The sequence below is a fragment of the Oncorhynchus gorbuscha genome, unplaced genomic scaffold, assembly GCF_021184085.1.
Source record: "Oncorhynchus gorbuscha isolate QuinsamMale2020 ecotype Even-year unplaced genomic scaffold, OgorEven_v1.0 Un_scaffold_1374, whole genome shotgun sequence".
In the NCBI taxonomy this organism is placed as follows: Eukaryota; Metazoa; Chordata; class Actinopteri; order Salmoniformes; family Salmonidae; genus Oncorhynchus; species Oncorhynchus gorbuscha.
In genome coordinates, this window is record NW_025746167.1 from 120,021 (window position 1) to 135,696 (window position 15,676).

Below are 15,676 nucleotides of genomic sequence, written 5' to 3' on the forward strand. Positions count from 1 at the left end.
TGGTGCATCATTGAAAGGGGTGTATTAGAAATGGTGCATCATTGAAAGGGGTGTATTAGAAATGGTGCATCATTGAGAGGGGTGTATTAGAAATGGTGCATCATTGAAAGGGGTGTATTAGAAATGGTGCATCATTGAGAGGGGTGTATTAGAAATGGTGCATCATTGAAAGGGGTGTATTAGAAATGGTGCATCATTGAAAGGGGTGTATTAGAAATGGTGCATCATTGAAAGGGGTGTATTAGAAATGGTGCATCATTTAAAGTCAAATGTCATTGCAAGGCTCTTATTATTAAAGATGTAGTTTAAGTATAACTCTGGTGTGTGAAGTTTGTCTCTCCTCATTTGGTAAATACAGAAATTAACCACCACACTGACTGGGAGGAGAGAGAGAAAGAATTAGACTGACTGGGAGGAGAGAGAGGGACACAGAGAAAGAGAATGGGACTGACTGGTGAGAGTTCCAGGCCTTTAGCACAGGGGTCCTGTTCAGTCCTGGGGGTTGGGGGTTTTGTGGGTGTTGCTCCTCTTTGGGGCACTGCGTCACCGTGGGAACCTTGGTCTTGGGGACCTCCTGCTGGGTGGTGAGGTCTTTACGGGGTTTGGGGAGGGGGAGGGGCTTATCTTCCTCTCCTTTAGTGAACCTCTCATAAGGCAGGATAAGCCTGGGGAGAGAGAGAAGTATTATCAATCAATATCAGCCATTAAACATCAACAGTTATTATACAGATACCCCAGGTAATGAGAGAGAGAGACAGAGAGACAGAGAGACAGAGAGACAGAGAGACAGAGAGAGACAGAGAGAGAGAGACAGAGAGAGACAGAGACAGAGAGACAGAGAGACAGAGAGAGAGATGGAGAGATGGAGAGACAGAGACAGAGACAGAGACAGAGACTGAGTCTCAGCTGACACCATTTAAGTAACTGATTATATCTATAGACACACATTTAACCTAACACTGACACCCAGCCATAGAGTCCTAACACTGACACACTGACACCCAGCCATAGAGTCACTGAACACTGACACACCATGACACCCAGCCAGCCATAGAGCCCTAACACTGACACACTGACACCCAGCCATAGAGCCCACTGAACACTGACACACTGATACACCCAGCCATAGAGCCCTAACACTGACCTACTGACACCCAGCCATAGAGCCCTAACACTGACACCCAGCTGTCATGTCTTTGGCTATGCCGGATTAAGTGATATGACATGCTATTCTATAGAATAATTTCTCCGTAATTAATATTACCTTATTGAGCTAATCATGTAAATGTAATTAACTAGAGAGTCGGGCACCACAAAATAATATTTATAGAGCTGTTATCTTCCGAATAAACTCTTAAAGACCTAGTAATATTTTACATCAATAGCAGTCAATATTAATCGGCACCTTAATTCAGTCTCATCTGAAAGTTGTAAATTCTTGATTATCTGCACGAACCCTGGCTAACAAGTTGAACCAGCAATACAAAATTGGGTTTAATTATTTATTTACTAAATACCTAACTAATCACACAGAATTACACACACACATAATTAATCAACTTGATTACAAATTACGTCATAAAGGAAATCGTCCCTAGCGGGCGGAACAGATATGACAGCTGGTTACACAAAAGAAAAGGGGCTGGGTTTGAGTGAACGAGCGGGAAGACTGAGGAACAAAGGGCGAAGCTGTGCTATCGTAAATACAGTATCTTAGGCATTCTAAATTACCGCCCATTTGGAAAAGGAAAATGCAATAAATATTTACTCTGAGCTGCGCTTCGGTAGGTTGGTGGTAGATGGAAGGCCGTGTTGCCAAACCGAGTCCTTTGAAGAATGTCTCTGGTTGTCAATTGGATACGTTGTAGTAACGTCGTTGGGTGATAGACAGGTTACTCTGTCTGTTCCTTCCTAACCCTCGTTTGCAGCAGCTGTTGCTAACTCAACGGCTAGGAGGTATTACTTCTGTAGTGAATAAGAGTTCAAAGTTCATACCATTCGCAACCAAAGCTCACGCTGATGTTGGCTTCGTTCTGTAGTTATTATCTGAACCATTCTGACATCGGACCGTCGTCCTCACGTCCTCGGAACAGGAGGTTATATTGTCGTCAAGGGCTTATATAGGAAGGGAGAGGAGGGCGTGTTTGAAAAGTTTTATAGCCCATGTCCCTTCACAGGGGCAGGCCACTGATTGAGCAAAGCCCTATCTTATGAAAACCCAAATCTCTAGAAGCTTCTCTTTTAGAAGCTAAAATCGGATTTCATCCCATGACAAATAAGTTTTGTTGAACGTTACTCAAAGTAACACGGTTCTACTCAAAACGCTGCAGAGCAAAGACAATCAGTTAATGAACACAATGACAAAGTTGGATGACAAATCAGCAGAACTCATTGAAGTCGCTGACCAAATGAATGATGAGAGAACTCAGGTGATGAAGATGGAAATATTGATTTCTAAGCAAGTGGAGGAAATCTCATCACTGACTCTCTCGCTCCGTACTTAATGCCTCTATCTGCAAACAATGACAGATAAGTTTGAGACCAAAAGGAGCAAGTGTTACACTCATGTGTCCAAAATCTGTATTCTAAGCACTCAAGTGGACTCTGCAATGCAGCAGAATACCACCCTTAGGGACCATCTGGAGGAAGTCCAGAATGGTCACGCTCTACAGCGTGACTACCAATACAAGCACCCGGAGCCCTGTACTCACAAGAGTAAAGACGATAGGTTTCAGACCTTGCCTCCGTCATGTGTCCCTCAGTCTTCTCCTCTTGACCATTCGGCACTGAGTAATATTGCGCCTCTTGGCCAACAACAAGGATTGGCTTCTCCTCGAGCTTTGAAATGAGAATTCAGTGGTTCCGCGACTCGCAAACACGATAGCTCACAGGCTAACACGGTCAAACAAGCTAGTAACGAACACCCACAAGCTTAATATCATAGGCTTCGTTCAGCTTCCTTTGGCCTACTCACTGAAACAGGCATGGAAGACCTGTTACCTTTTAAACAGATGTTCCTGTCGAACATGTATCCTACCTTTATTACCTACTTGGGCCCTGACGCCCACGTTGGCTTGCCTATCTTACAACTCAGAGAGCTTGCAAGCACAGCCTTTGAGGCATCAAAAGTTCACAACGCTAAGAGCCCTGACCACTCGGTTTTGAAGTTTCACTCCAGTCAGAGTGTGCATTATCAGGTATTGGAGCGTTGAGAGATGACACACAACAACAGTTTCTACCACGAAACCATGATTCCAATAACCTCCGCGGTCTAAATAACTGTAAAGTACGTCTCCATCAACATGACTACCGCTAAAATCGACCTGTTCGCTACGTTCCTGCACCCAACTCCCAAAAAGTGTCAGAGCACAAGGATAACAAAGGGGTGAAGGATGATCAAAACATAGACTAATGTTCTCCAGAAGTTCCACTACGGGAAGAACTAAAGCGAGAACAATTTGAGAAAAGGGTGAAAGATAAGTCACAAGGACTAGACGGGGAATTACCGGACACCAGGTCCGCAGGAATTAACACCCATAGCAAGGATGTTAAAGTTCAAATTTCTCCCGCTCTCATTCAAGACCCTTCCAGGGCCCGCTTGATCAAGAAACAAGCCCCCGTCTATAGACTCTGATACAAAGGTTGTGAAGAAAAAGGTAAAAGGCTTCGTTAAAGCCAAGCCCACTCAAAATCGGAAAAGTCAATCTGCTTCCACCTTGAACAGAAATGGCACATTACGAAGTTGCGAATGACCACTCCACTTTGTGGGGAACATGTCCACTAACCATGAATCTAAACGCACATACCTGGAAACAGTCCTGGAGTACTGCTTAACTTGTCATGCGCTAATTGTTTCGGGTGCGACAATATCACTCATCTCTCAAACATTGTTTGATGATCTTAAAAGGGCTTTGAAGCCAACTAAACGTTGGTTAAAAGTGGAACGATGCGACGCTACACTTCGAGGGGTCACTCAACCTACCTTGCCTCTCACATTGAGAGTCATGCTGAAACTACACTTCAAGGACGTATCGCTCGTTCACCCTGTGTATGTTACCAGCCTCAAAACTGTAACCCTGCTACTTGGAGCAGACTTGATGGATCGGTTACTCCCATTGCTGGACTGGAAAACCAACGAGGTATGGTCACAGTCTACAGTGCCTCCTCCACTGACCACACTGCCTTCCCCTAACGCTAGCTGCAATGCAGTCATTAATGAGGGGTATCTGTCGAAAGCACCCCTTGGTAAAAATATGTTTAAAAACCTCTTGGGGCAGAATCCAATCCAAGGAGATATTACGATATCTCTACACATTCCATCAGCCAACCTGCTTGCATTATTTTAATGATTTCTACTAATAACTGGTCTGAGACTGTATCCTCCACGGTACCAACTACAGTACTAATAACTGGTCTGAGACTGTATCTTCTATATGGTACCAACTACAGTACTAATAACTGGTCTGAGACTGTATCCTCCATGGTACCAACTACAGTACTAATAACTGGTCTGAGACTGTATCCTCTATATGGTACCAACTACAGTACTAATAACTGGTCTGAGACTGTATCCTCCATGGTACCAACTACAGTACTAATAACTGGTCTGAGACTGTATCCTCCATGGTACCAACTACAGTACCAATAACTGGTCTGAGACTGTATCCTCCACGGTACCAACTACAGTACTAATAACTGGTCTGAGACTGTATCCTCTATATGGTACCAACTACAGTACTAATAACTGGTCTGAGACTGTATCCTCCATGGTACCAACTACAGTACTAATAACTGGTCTGAGAATGTATCCTCCACGGTACCAACTACAGTACCAATAACTGGTCTGAGACTGTATCCTCCATGGTACCAACTACAGTACTAATAACTGGTCTGAGACTGTATCCTCCATGGTACCAACTACAGTACTAATAACTGGTCTGAGACTGTATCCTCCATGGTACCAACTACAGTACTAATAACTGGTCTGAGACTGTATCCTCCATGGTACCAACTACAGTACTAATAACTGGTCTGAGACTGGATCCTCTATATGGTACCAACTACAGTACTAATAACTGGTCTGAGACTGGATCCTCCATGGTACCAACTACAGTACTAATAACTGGTCTGAGACTGTATCCTCTATATGGTACCAACTACCAGTACTAATAACTGGTCTGAGACTGTATCCTCCATGGTACCAACTACAGTACTAATAACTGGTCTGAGACTGTATCCTCTATATGGTACCAACTACAGTACTAATAACTGGTCTGAGACTGTATCCTCCATGGTACCAACTACAGTACTAATCACTGGTCTGAGACTGTATCCTCCACAGGACCAACTACAGTATGAGAAAGAGTCTAAATGTTCTCCTAATATGTACCATACTGTATGAATCATTCTCTGCCTGTCATGAGTCAAACGGTTCTCCTAATATGTACCATACTGTATGAATCATTCTCTGCCTGTCATGAGTCAAACGGTTCTCCTAATATGTACCATACTGTATGAATCATTCTCTGCCTGTCATGAGTCAAAATGTTCTCCTAATATGTACCATACTGTATGAATCATTCTCTGCCTGTCATGAGTCAAAATGTTCTCCTAATATGTACCATACTGTATGAATCATTCTCTGCCTGTCATGAGTCAAACGGTTCTCCTAATATGTACCATACTGTATGAATCATTCTCTGACTGTCATGAGTCAAACGGTTCTCCTAATATGTACCATACTGTATGAATCATTCTCTGACTGTCATGAGTCAAACGGTTCTCCTAATATGTACCATACTGTCAAATCATTATTACTCCCATCTACAGTATTTGCCATTCATTAATACAGTACAGTTAGAGTACATTTCATAGTGTCTGTGTACACAGGTGTAGTAGGGGACATGTTTAATATAGCGACCTTTCATAGTGTCTGTGTATACAGGTATAGTAGGGGACATTTTTAATATAGAGACCATTCATAGTGTCTGTGTACACAGGTATAGTAGGGGACATGTTTAATATAGAGACCTTTCATAGTGTCGTCTGGTGCAGGTTGCAGCGCTGGTGCTTCCTGGGTTTCCTCCTAACTCGTCATAAACATGTTTCCACTGTCGGCGCAATGTGATCTGATGACACAGGGGGACAATGACAGGGTTAGAAAACAGTTGGACCCTAACATATAGCATAGCTAGCATATTAGCATATTGAAACTCTTAAAACTCTGGGGGCGGTATTTCATTTTTGGATAAAAAACGTTCCCGTTTTAAACAGGATATTTTGTCACAACAAGATGCTCGACTATGCATATAACTGACAGCTTTGGATAGGAAACACTCTGACATTTCCACAACTGCAAAGATATTGTCTGTGAGTGCAACAGAACTGATGTTACAGGCGAAACCCAGATAAAAATCCAATCAGGAAGTGCCCCATATTTTGAAAGCGCTGCATGCCAATGACTCTTTATATGGCTGTTAATGGGCTACGCATGAGCTTACGCTTTCTACGTATTCCCCAAGGTGTCTACAGCATTGTGACTTATTTTTACGCATTTATGTTGAAGAATAGCCGCAAGGGACCACATTGAGCAAGTGGTCACATGATGGCTCCCGCAGAAAATCTTGCGTAAAGTACAGAGGTAGCCATTATTCCAATCGCTTCTAATGAGAAACCAATTGTCCCGGTGGATATATTATGGAATAGATATGTGAAAACACCTTGAGGATTGATTCTAAACAACGTTTGCCATGTTTCTGTAGATATTATGGAGCTAATTTGGAAAAAAGTTTGGTGTTGTAGTGACCGCATTTTCCGGTCGATTTCTCAGCCAAACGTGAAGAACAAACGTGTCACGCCTTGGTCATTGTATCTTGTGTTTTTGTTATATGTTTGGGTAGGCCAGGGTGTGACATGGGTTTATGTTGTATTTCGTATTGGGGTTTGTATTAATTAGGAGTGTGTATTAGTAGGGGTGTGTCTAGTTAGGCTTGGCTGCCTGAGGCGATTCCTAATCGGAGTTAGCTAATTCTCGTTGTCTCGGATTGGGAACCGTATTTAGGCAGCCTGAGTGCGCGTTGTTTTCGTGGGCGATTGTACCTGTCTCTGTGTTAGTCACCAGATAGGCTGTATTTAGTTTCACTCGTTTGTTGTTTTCATATTTTCAGTTATTTCATGTACTGCATTAGCTTCATTAAAAGTCATGAGTAACCTACACGCTGCATTTCGGTCTGCCTCTCTTCTAACAGCAAACGAAGATCATTACAGAATCACCCACCACGATTCACAGACCGAGCAGCGTGTGAACTGGCAGGAGCTAAAGGACGACGATATGGACGGCAGAAGCAGGGATTATACGACGTGGGAAGAAATCGACAGGTGGGCAGCCGACCCAGGGCGTGTGCAGGAGCCCGCCTGGGATTCCCTACAGCAATGCGAAGAGGGCTATACACGGATGGAATCGAGAAGGAAAGCATTGCTATACAGAGCGAAAACTGAAGGTAACAGGGGAAAGCACAGAGAGAGAGAGTGGCTGAGTCAGGAAACAGACCTGAGCCTACTCTCCCTGTTAATCGTGAAGAGCAGTTGCAATGGGAGAGAATGCATCATTTGGAGATTTGGACATGGGAGGAGGAATTAGACGGTCAAGGACCCTGGGAGCAGCCGGGAGAATATCGCCGTCCCAAGGAGGAAATAGAGGCAGCTAAAGCGGAGAGACGTATGTATGAGGAGGCAGCACGGCGACGAGGTTGGAAACCGGAAAAACAGCCCAAAAAAATTATTGGGGGGGAGCTAGAAGGGAGAATAGTTATGCCAGGTAGGAAACCTGCGCATACTCCCTGTGCTCACCGTTGGGCTAGAGAGACTGGGCAGGCACCGTGTTATGCTATGGAGCGCACAGTGTTTCCAGTGCGGGTGCAGAGCCAGCTGCGACACATACCAGCCCTTCCTATTGGCCGGGCTAGAGTGGGCATCGAGCCAGGTAAGCTTGGGCAGGCTCGGTGCTCTAGAGCTCCAGTGCGCCTGCACGGTCCGGTCTATCCAGAGCCACCTCTACACACCAGTCCTCCGGTAGCAGCTCCCCGCACCAGGCTTCCTGTGCGTGTCCTCGCGCCAGTACCACCAGTTCCAGCACCACGCACCAGGCCTCCAGTGCGCCTCGCCTGTTCAGCGCAGCCAGTGCTTTTCTCCCCTCCTGCGCTGCCAGAGTCTCCTGTCTGTTCAGCGCCACCAGTGCTCCCAGTCGGCCCAGCGCGTCCAGTGCGCATCGCCTGTTCAGCACAGCCAGTGCTTTTCTCCCCTCCTGTGATGTTGGAGTCTCCCGCCTGTTCAGCTCAGCCAGAGCCTTTCTCCTCTCCTGCGCTGCCGGAGTCTCCTGTCTGCCCAGCGCCGCCAGTCGGCCCAGCGTCACTAGTCTGCCAGGATCCACCAGAAGTGCCAGTCTGCCAGGAACCGCCAGAAGTGCCAGTCTGCCAGGAACCGCCAGAAGTGCCAGTCTACCAAGATCTTCTAGATCGGCCAGACAAACTTAATCATACAGGTCCACCAGCCAGCCAGGATTTACCGGAGCCTACTACCTGCCTGAGCTTCCTCTCAGTACTGAGCTTCCTCTCAGTACTGGGCTCCCTCTCAGTACCGGGCTCCCTCTCAGTACCGGGCTCCCTCTCTGTACCGGGCTCCCTCTCTGTACCGGGCTCCCTCTCTGTACTGGGCTTCCTCTCAGTACCGGGCTTCCCCTCAGTACCGGGCTTCCCCTCAGTACCGGGCTTCCTCTCGGTACCGGGCTTCCCCTCGGTACCGGGCTTCGCTTCGGTACCGGGCTGCTTCTGTCCCGGGCTGCCCCTCTGTCCCGGGCTGCCCCGCTGTCCCGGGCTGCCCCGCTGTCCCGAGTTGCCCCTCTATCCTGAGTTGCCCCTCTGTCCTGAGTTGCCCCTCTGTCCTGAGTTGCCCCTCTGTCCCGAGCTGCCCCTCTGTCCCGAGCTGCCCCTCTGTCCCGAGCTGCCCCTCTGTCCCGAGCTGCCCCTCTGTCCCGAGCTGCCCCTCAGTTATGTGGGGGTCAGGGTGAGGACTATTAGGCCATGGTCGGCGGAGAAGGTGGATTATCCTAGGACGCGAAGGGGAGGAACTAGGACATTTATGGAGTGGGGTCCACGTCCCGAGCCAGAACCGCCACCATGGACAGACGCCCACCCGGACCCTCCCTATGCTCTTGAGGTGCGTCCCGGAGTCCGCACCTTAGGGGGGGTTTCTGTCACGCCTTGGTCATTGTATCTTGTGTTTTTGTTATATGTTTGGGTAGGCCAGGGTGTGACATGGGTTTATGTTGTATTTCGTATTGGGGTTTGTATTAATTAGGAGTGTGTATTATTAGGGGTGTGTCTAGTTAGGCTTGGCTGCCTGAGGCGATTCCTAATTGGAGTCAGCTGATTCTCGTTGTCTCGGATTGGGAACCGTATTTAGGCAGCCTGAGTGCGCGTTGTTTTCGTGGGCGATTGTACCTGTCTCTGTGTTAGTCACCAGATAGGCTGTATTTAGTTTCACTCGTTTGTTGTTTTCATATTTTCAGTTATTTCATGTACTGCATTAGCTTCATTAAAAGTCATGAGTAACCTACACGCTGCATTTCGGTCTGCCTCTCTTCTAACAGCAAACGAAGATCATTACAAAACGGAGTTATTTCGCCTACAAAAATGATATTTTTGGAAAAAAGGAACATTTGTTATCTAACCCATTTCTCCATTTAAAGGGATATCAACCAGATTCCTTTTCCTATCGCTTCCTCAAGGTGTCAACAAGTCTTCAGACATAGTTTTATTTTGAAGAATGAACGTGAACAACCACATTGCGTAAGTGGATAGGTGGGGGCTCTCAGAGTGAGTTGTGCGCAAAAGAGAAAGGCGGCCATTGTTACTCCTAGTGCGTGAATGACCACATTGCGTAAGTGGATAGGTGGGGGCTCTCAGAGTGAGTTGTGCGCAAAAGAGAAAGGCGGCCATTGTTACTCCCGGTCCTAGTGAAAAGCCAACTGTCCCGGTTGATATATTATCGAATAGATATTTGACAAACACCCTGAGGATTGATTATAAAAAACGTCTGACATTTTTGTGGACATTATGTGGATTTTATGGGTAAAATTTGTAATTTTTGTCTGCGTTGTCGAGACCGCTCTTTCTGATGGATTCCTGGGCATAACGCACCAAACTAAGGTATTTGAGGTATTCTAAGGTATACGAGGTATTTGGATATAAAAAATATCTTTATTGAACAAAAGGAACATTTGTTGTCTAACTGGGAGTCTCGTGAGTGAAAACATCCGAAGATCATCAAAAGGTAAACGATTAATTTGATTGCTTTTCTGATTTTCGTGTCCAAGTTACCTGATGCTAAGTGTACTTATTGTTTTGTTGAGCGATCGATAAACTTACACAAACGCTTGGATTGCTTTAGCTGTAAATCATAATTACCTGAGACGACAGGTGGATTAACAAAAGGCTAAGAGGCTGTGTTTTGCAATATTGCACTTGTGATTTCATGAATAAGAATATTTTCTAGTAATATTATTTGACTGTGGTGCTATACTATTCAGCGTTGCTGATGACAATTATCCCGGATCCGGGAGGGGTGGTTCAGAGAGGTTAAGGGTAGAGAAAGCTTGTTGGACACTAAGAAAGCTTTGTTGTAGAGTGTTTAACACTAAATCCAGGGAGGGGCCAGCTGAGTATAAGACTGTTTCATCTGCATATAAATGGATTAGAGAGCTTCCTACTGCCTGAGCTATGTTGTTGATGTAAATTTAGAAGAGTGTGGGGCCCAGCATTGAGCCTTGGGGTACTCCCCTGGTCACAGGCAGTGGCTGAGACAGCAGATTTTATGACTTTATACACTGCACTCTTTGAGAGAGGTAGTTAGCAAACCAGGCCAAAGACCCATCAGAGACACCAATATTCCTTAGCCAGCCTCCCAGAATGGAATGGTCTACCATATCAAAAGCTTTGGCCAAGTCAATAAAAATAGCAGCGCAATATTGCTTAAAATCAAGGGCAATGGTGAAATCATTGAGGACCTTTAAGGTTGCAGTGACGCATCCATAACCTGAGTGGAAACCAGATTCCATACCCGAGAGAATACTATAGACATCAAGAAAGCCAGTCAGTTGATTGTTGATTAAGTTTCTCCAACACTTTTGATGAACAGGGCAAAATAGAAATAGGCCTTTAACAGTTAGGATCAGCTTGATCTCCCCATTTAAAAGGACGAGCTGTGGCTGCCTTCCAAGCAATGGGAACCTCCTCAGAAAGGAGAGACGGGTTAAAAAGGTCAGAGATAGGGCTTGGTGATGATAGGGGCAATGGGAACCTCCTCAGAAAGGAGAGACAGGTTAAAAAGGTCAGAGATAGGGCTTGGTGATGATAGGGGCAATGGGAACCTCTTCAGAAAGGAGAGACAGGTTAAAAAGGTCAGAGATAGGGCTTGGTGATGATAGGGGCAATGGGAACCTCCTCAGAAAGGAGAGACAGGTTAAAAAGGTCAGAGATAGGCGTGGCGATGACAGTGTCAGAGGAAACGCTGAGGGAAAACATAAAGCTATACAAACCCTTTATTACACCATGATTTAGACGGAGAAATCACTTACCAGATCATATCCTCCAAGGGTCTCTGCTGCTTGAAACATGTTCCAAAGGTTTACTGTTAGAGGGACAATAATAGTGAGATCAATAAGACAATAACACCAAGACAAACCCAGTTGTAATGTTCTGTCTATACAACGATCAATAAGACAATAACACCAAGACAAACCCAGTTGTAATGTTCTGTCTATACAACGATCAATAAGACAATAACACCAAGACAAACCCAGTTGTAATGTTCTGTCTATACAACGATCAAGAAGACAATAACACCAAGACAAACCCAGTTGTAATATTCTGTCTATACAATACAGTCAGTCAGTCAGTCAGTCAGTCAGTCAGTCAGTCAGTCAGTCAGTCAGTCAGTCAGTCAGTCAGTCAGTCAGTCAGTCAGTCAGTCAGTCAGTCAGTCAGTCAGTCAGTCAGTCAGTCAGTCAGTCAGTCAGTCAGTCAGTCAGTCAGTCAGTCAGTCAGTCAGTCAGTCAGTCAGTCAGTCAGTCAGTCAGTCAGTCAGTCAGTCAGTCAGTCAGTCAGTCAGTCAGTCAGTCAGTCAGTCAGTCAGTCAGTCAGTCAGTCAGTCAGTCAGTCAGTCAGTCAGTCAGTCAGTCAGTCAGTCAGTCAGTCAGTCAGTCAGTCAGTCAGTCAGTCAGTCAGTCAGTCAGTCAGTCAGTCAGTCAGTCAGTCAGTCAGTCAGTCAGTCAGTCAGTCAGTCAGTCAGTCAGTCAGTCAGTCAGTCAGTCAGTCGTCAGTCAGTCAGTCAGTCAGTCAGTCAGTCAGTCAGTCAGTCAGTCAGTCAGTCAGTCAGTCAGTCAGTCAGTCAGTCAGTCAGTCAGTCAGTCAGTCAGTCAGTCAGTCAGTCAGTCAGTCAGTCAGTCAGTCAGTCAGTCAGCAGTCAGTCAGTCAGTCAGTCAGTCAGTCAGTCAGTCAGTCAGTCAGTCAGTCAGTCAGTCAGTCAGTCAGTCAGTCAGTCAGTCAGTCAGTCAGTCAGTCAGTCAGTCAGTCAGTCAGTCAGTCAGTCAGTCAGTCAGTCAGTCAGTCAGTCAGTCAGTCAGTCAGTCAGTCAGTCAGTCAGTCAGTCATACCTACAGCATTCAAAAGGGATTTAAGATTTTTGAAATATCAACACTTCTTACATGAAAAGGAAAACCTGTTTTTAGTACAGTATTAATAACATATTAATTACAATGTACAGGACAATTCCATACTGTAGTGTCTGTCAATGACATTCTGTAAAAGGAATATTACTGATGGACTCCAGAGGATCAATCTGGCTTTCATCAGGATTCCATGCATTTGTCATGGTGGCCTCCTCTCTCTTATTCTACCCCCATATCCTTCTCTCCTCCTCTCTCTCTAACCTCCTCTCCTCCTCTCTCTTATTCTACCCCCATATCCTTCTCTCCTCCTCTCTCTTATTCTACCCCCATATCCTTCTCTCCTCCTCTCTCTTATTCTACCCCCATATCCTTCTCTCCTCCTCTCTCTCAAACCTCCTCCCTTCCTCTCCCCTATTGTATCCCCATATCCTCCTCTCCTCCTCTCTCTTATTCTACCCCCATATCCTTCTCTCCTCCTCTCTCTTATTCTACCCCCATATCCTTCTCTCCTCCTCTCCCTTATTCTACCCCCATATCCTTCTCTCCTCCTCTCTCTTATTCTACCCCCATATCCTTCTCTCCTCCTCTCCCTTATTCTACCCCCATATCCTTCTCTCCTCCTCTCTCTTATTCTACCCCATATCCTCCTCTCCTCCTCTCTCCTTATTCTACCCCCATATCCTTCTCTCCTCCTCTCTCTTATTCTACCCCCATATCCTTCTCTCCTCCTCTCTCTTATTCTACCCCCATATCCTCCTCTCCTCCTCTCTCTTATTCTACCCCCATATCCTATCCTCTCTCCTCCTCTCTCTTATTCTACCCCCATATCCTTCTCTCCTCCTCTCTCTCAAACCTCCTCCCTTCCTCTCCCCTATTGTATCCCCATATCCTCCTCTCCTCCTCTCTCTTATTCTACCCCCATATCCTTCTCTCCTCCTCTCTCTCAAACCTCCTCCCTTCCTCTCCCCTATTGTATCCCCATATCCTCCTCTCCTCCTCTCTCTTATTCTACCCCCATATCCTTCTCTCCTGCTCTCTCTCAAACCTCCTCCCTTCCTCTCCCTATTGTATCCCCCATATCCTCCTCCTCCTCCTCTCTTATTCTACCCCCATATCCTTCTCTCCTCTCTCTCTCAAACCTCCTCCCTTCCTCTCCCCTATTGTATCCCCATATCCTCCTCTCCTCCTCTCTCTTATTCTACCCCCATATCCTTCTCTCCTCCTCTCTCTCAAACCTCCTCCCTTCCTCTCCCCTATTGTATCCCCATATCCTCCTCTCTCTTATTCTACCCCCATATCCTTCTCTCCTCCTCTCTCTCAAACCTCCTCCCTTCCTCTCCCCCATATTGTATCCCCATATCCTCCTCTCCTCCTCTCTCTTATTCTACCCCCATATCCTTCTCTCTCTCCTCTCTCTCAAACCTCCTCCCTTCCTCTCCCCTATTGTATCCCCATATCCTCCTCTCCTCCTCTCCCTTATTCTACCCCCATATCCTCCTCTCCTCCTCTCTCTCAAACCTCCTCCCTTCCTCTCCCCTATTGTATCCCCATATCCTCCTCTCCTCCTCTCTCTTATTCTACCCCCATATCCTTCTCTCCTCCTCTCTCTCAAACCTCCTCCCTTCCTCTCCCCTATTGTATCCCCATATCCTCCTCTCCTCCTCTCTCTTATTCTACCCCCATATCCTTCTCTCCTCCTCTCTCTCAAACCTCCTCCCTTCCTCTCCCCTATTGTATCCCCATATCCTCCTCTCCTCCTCTCTCTTATTCTACCCCCATATCCTTCTCTCCTCCTCTCTCTCAAACCTCCTCCCTTCCTCTCCCCTATTGTATCCCCATATCCTCCTCTCCTCCTCTCTCTTATTCTACCCCCATATCCTTCTCTCCTCCTCTCTCTCAAACCTCCTCCCTTCCTCTCCCCTATTGTATCCCCATATCCTCCTCTCCTCCTCTCTCTTATTCTACCCCCATATCCTCCTCTCCTCCTCTCTCTCAAACCTCCTCCCTTCCTCTCCCCTATTGTATCCCCATATCCTCCTCTCCTCCTCTCTCTTATTCTACCCCCATATCCTTCTCTCCTCCTCTCTCTCAAACCTCCTCCCTTCCTCTCCCCTATTGTATCCCCATATCCTCCTCTCCTCCTCTCTCTTATTCTACCCCCATATCCTTCTCTCCTCCTCTCTCTCAAACCTCCTCCCTTCCTCTCCCCTATTGTATCCCCCATATCCTCCTCTCCTCCTCTCTCTTATTCTACCCCCATATCCTTCTCTCCTCCTCTCTCTCAAACCTCCTCCCTTCCTCTCCCCCTATTGTATCCCCATATCCTCCTCTCCTCCTCTCTCTTATTCTACCCCCATATCCTTCTCTCCTCCTCTCTCTCTCAAACCTCCTCACTTCCTCTCCCCTATTGTATCCCCATATCCTCCTCTCCTCCTCTCTCTTATTCTACCCCCATATCCTTCTCTCCTCCTCTCTCTCAAACCTCCTCCCTTCCTCTCCCCTATTGTATCCCCATATCCTCCTCTCCTCCTCTCTCTTATTCTACCCCCATATCCTTCTCTCCTCCTCTCTCTCAAACCTCCTCCCTTCCTCTCCCCTATTGTATCCCCATATCCTCCTCTCTCTTATTCTACCCCCATATCCTTCTCTCCTCCTCTCTCTCAAACCTCCTTCCTTCCTCTCCCCTATTGTATCCCCCATATCCTCCTCTCCTCCTCTCTCTTATTCTACCCCCATATCCTTCTCTCCTCCTCTCTCTCAAACCTCCTCCCCTTCCTCTCCCCTATTGTATCCCCATATCCTCTCTCCTCCTCTCTCTTATTCTACCCCCATATCCTTCTCTCCTCCTCTCTCTCAAACCTCCTCACTTCCTCTCCCCCTATTGTATCCCCATATCCTCCTCTCCTCCTCTCTCTTATTCTACCCCCATATCCTTCTCTCCTCCTCTCTCTC

At 46.4% G+C, this 15,676-nt stretch overlaps 1 pseudogene; it reads right to left on the minus strand.

The window, feature by feature from the left end:
• Nucleotides 1-15,676, minus strand: part of LOC124022415 — a 32,398-nt pseudogene that overhangs the window by 7,712 nt on the left and 9,010 nt on the right.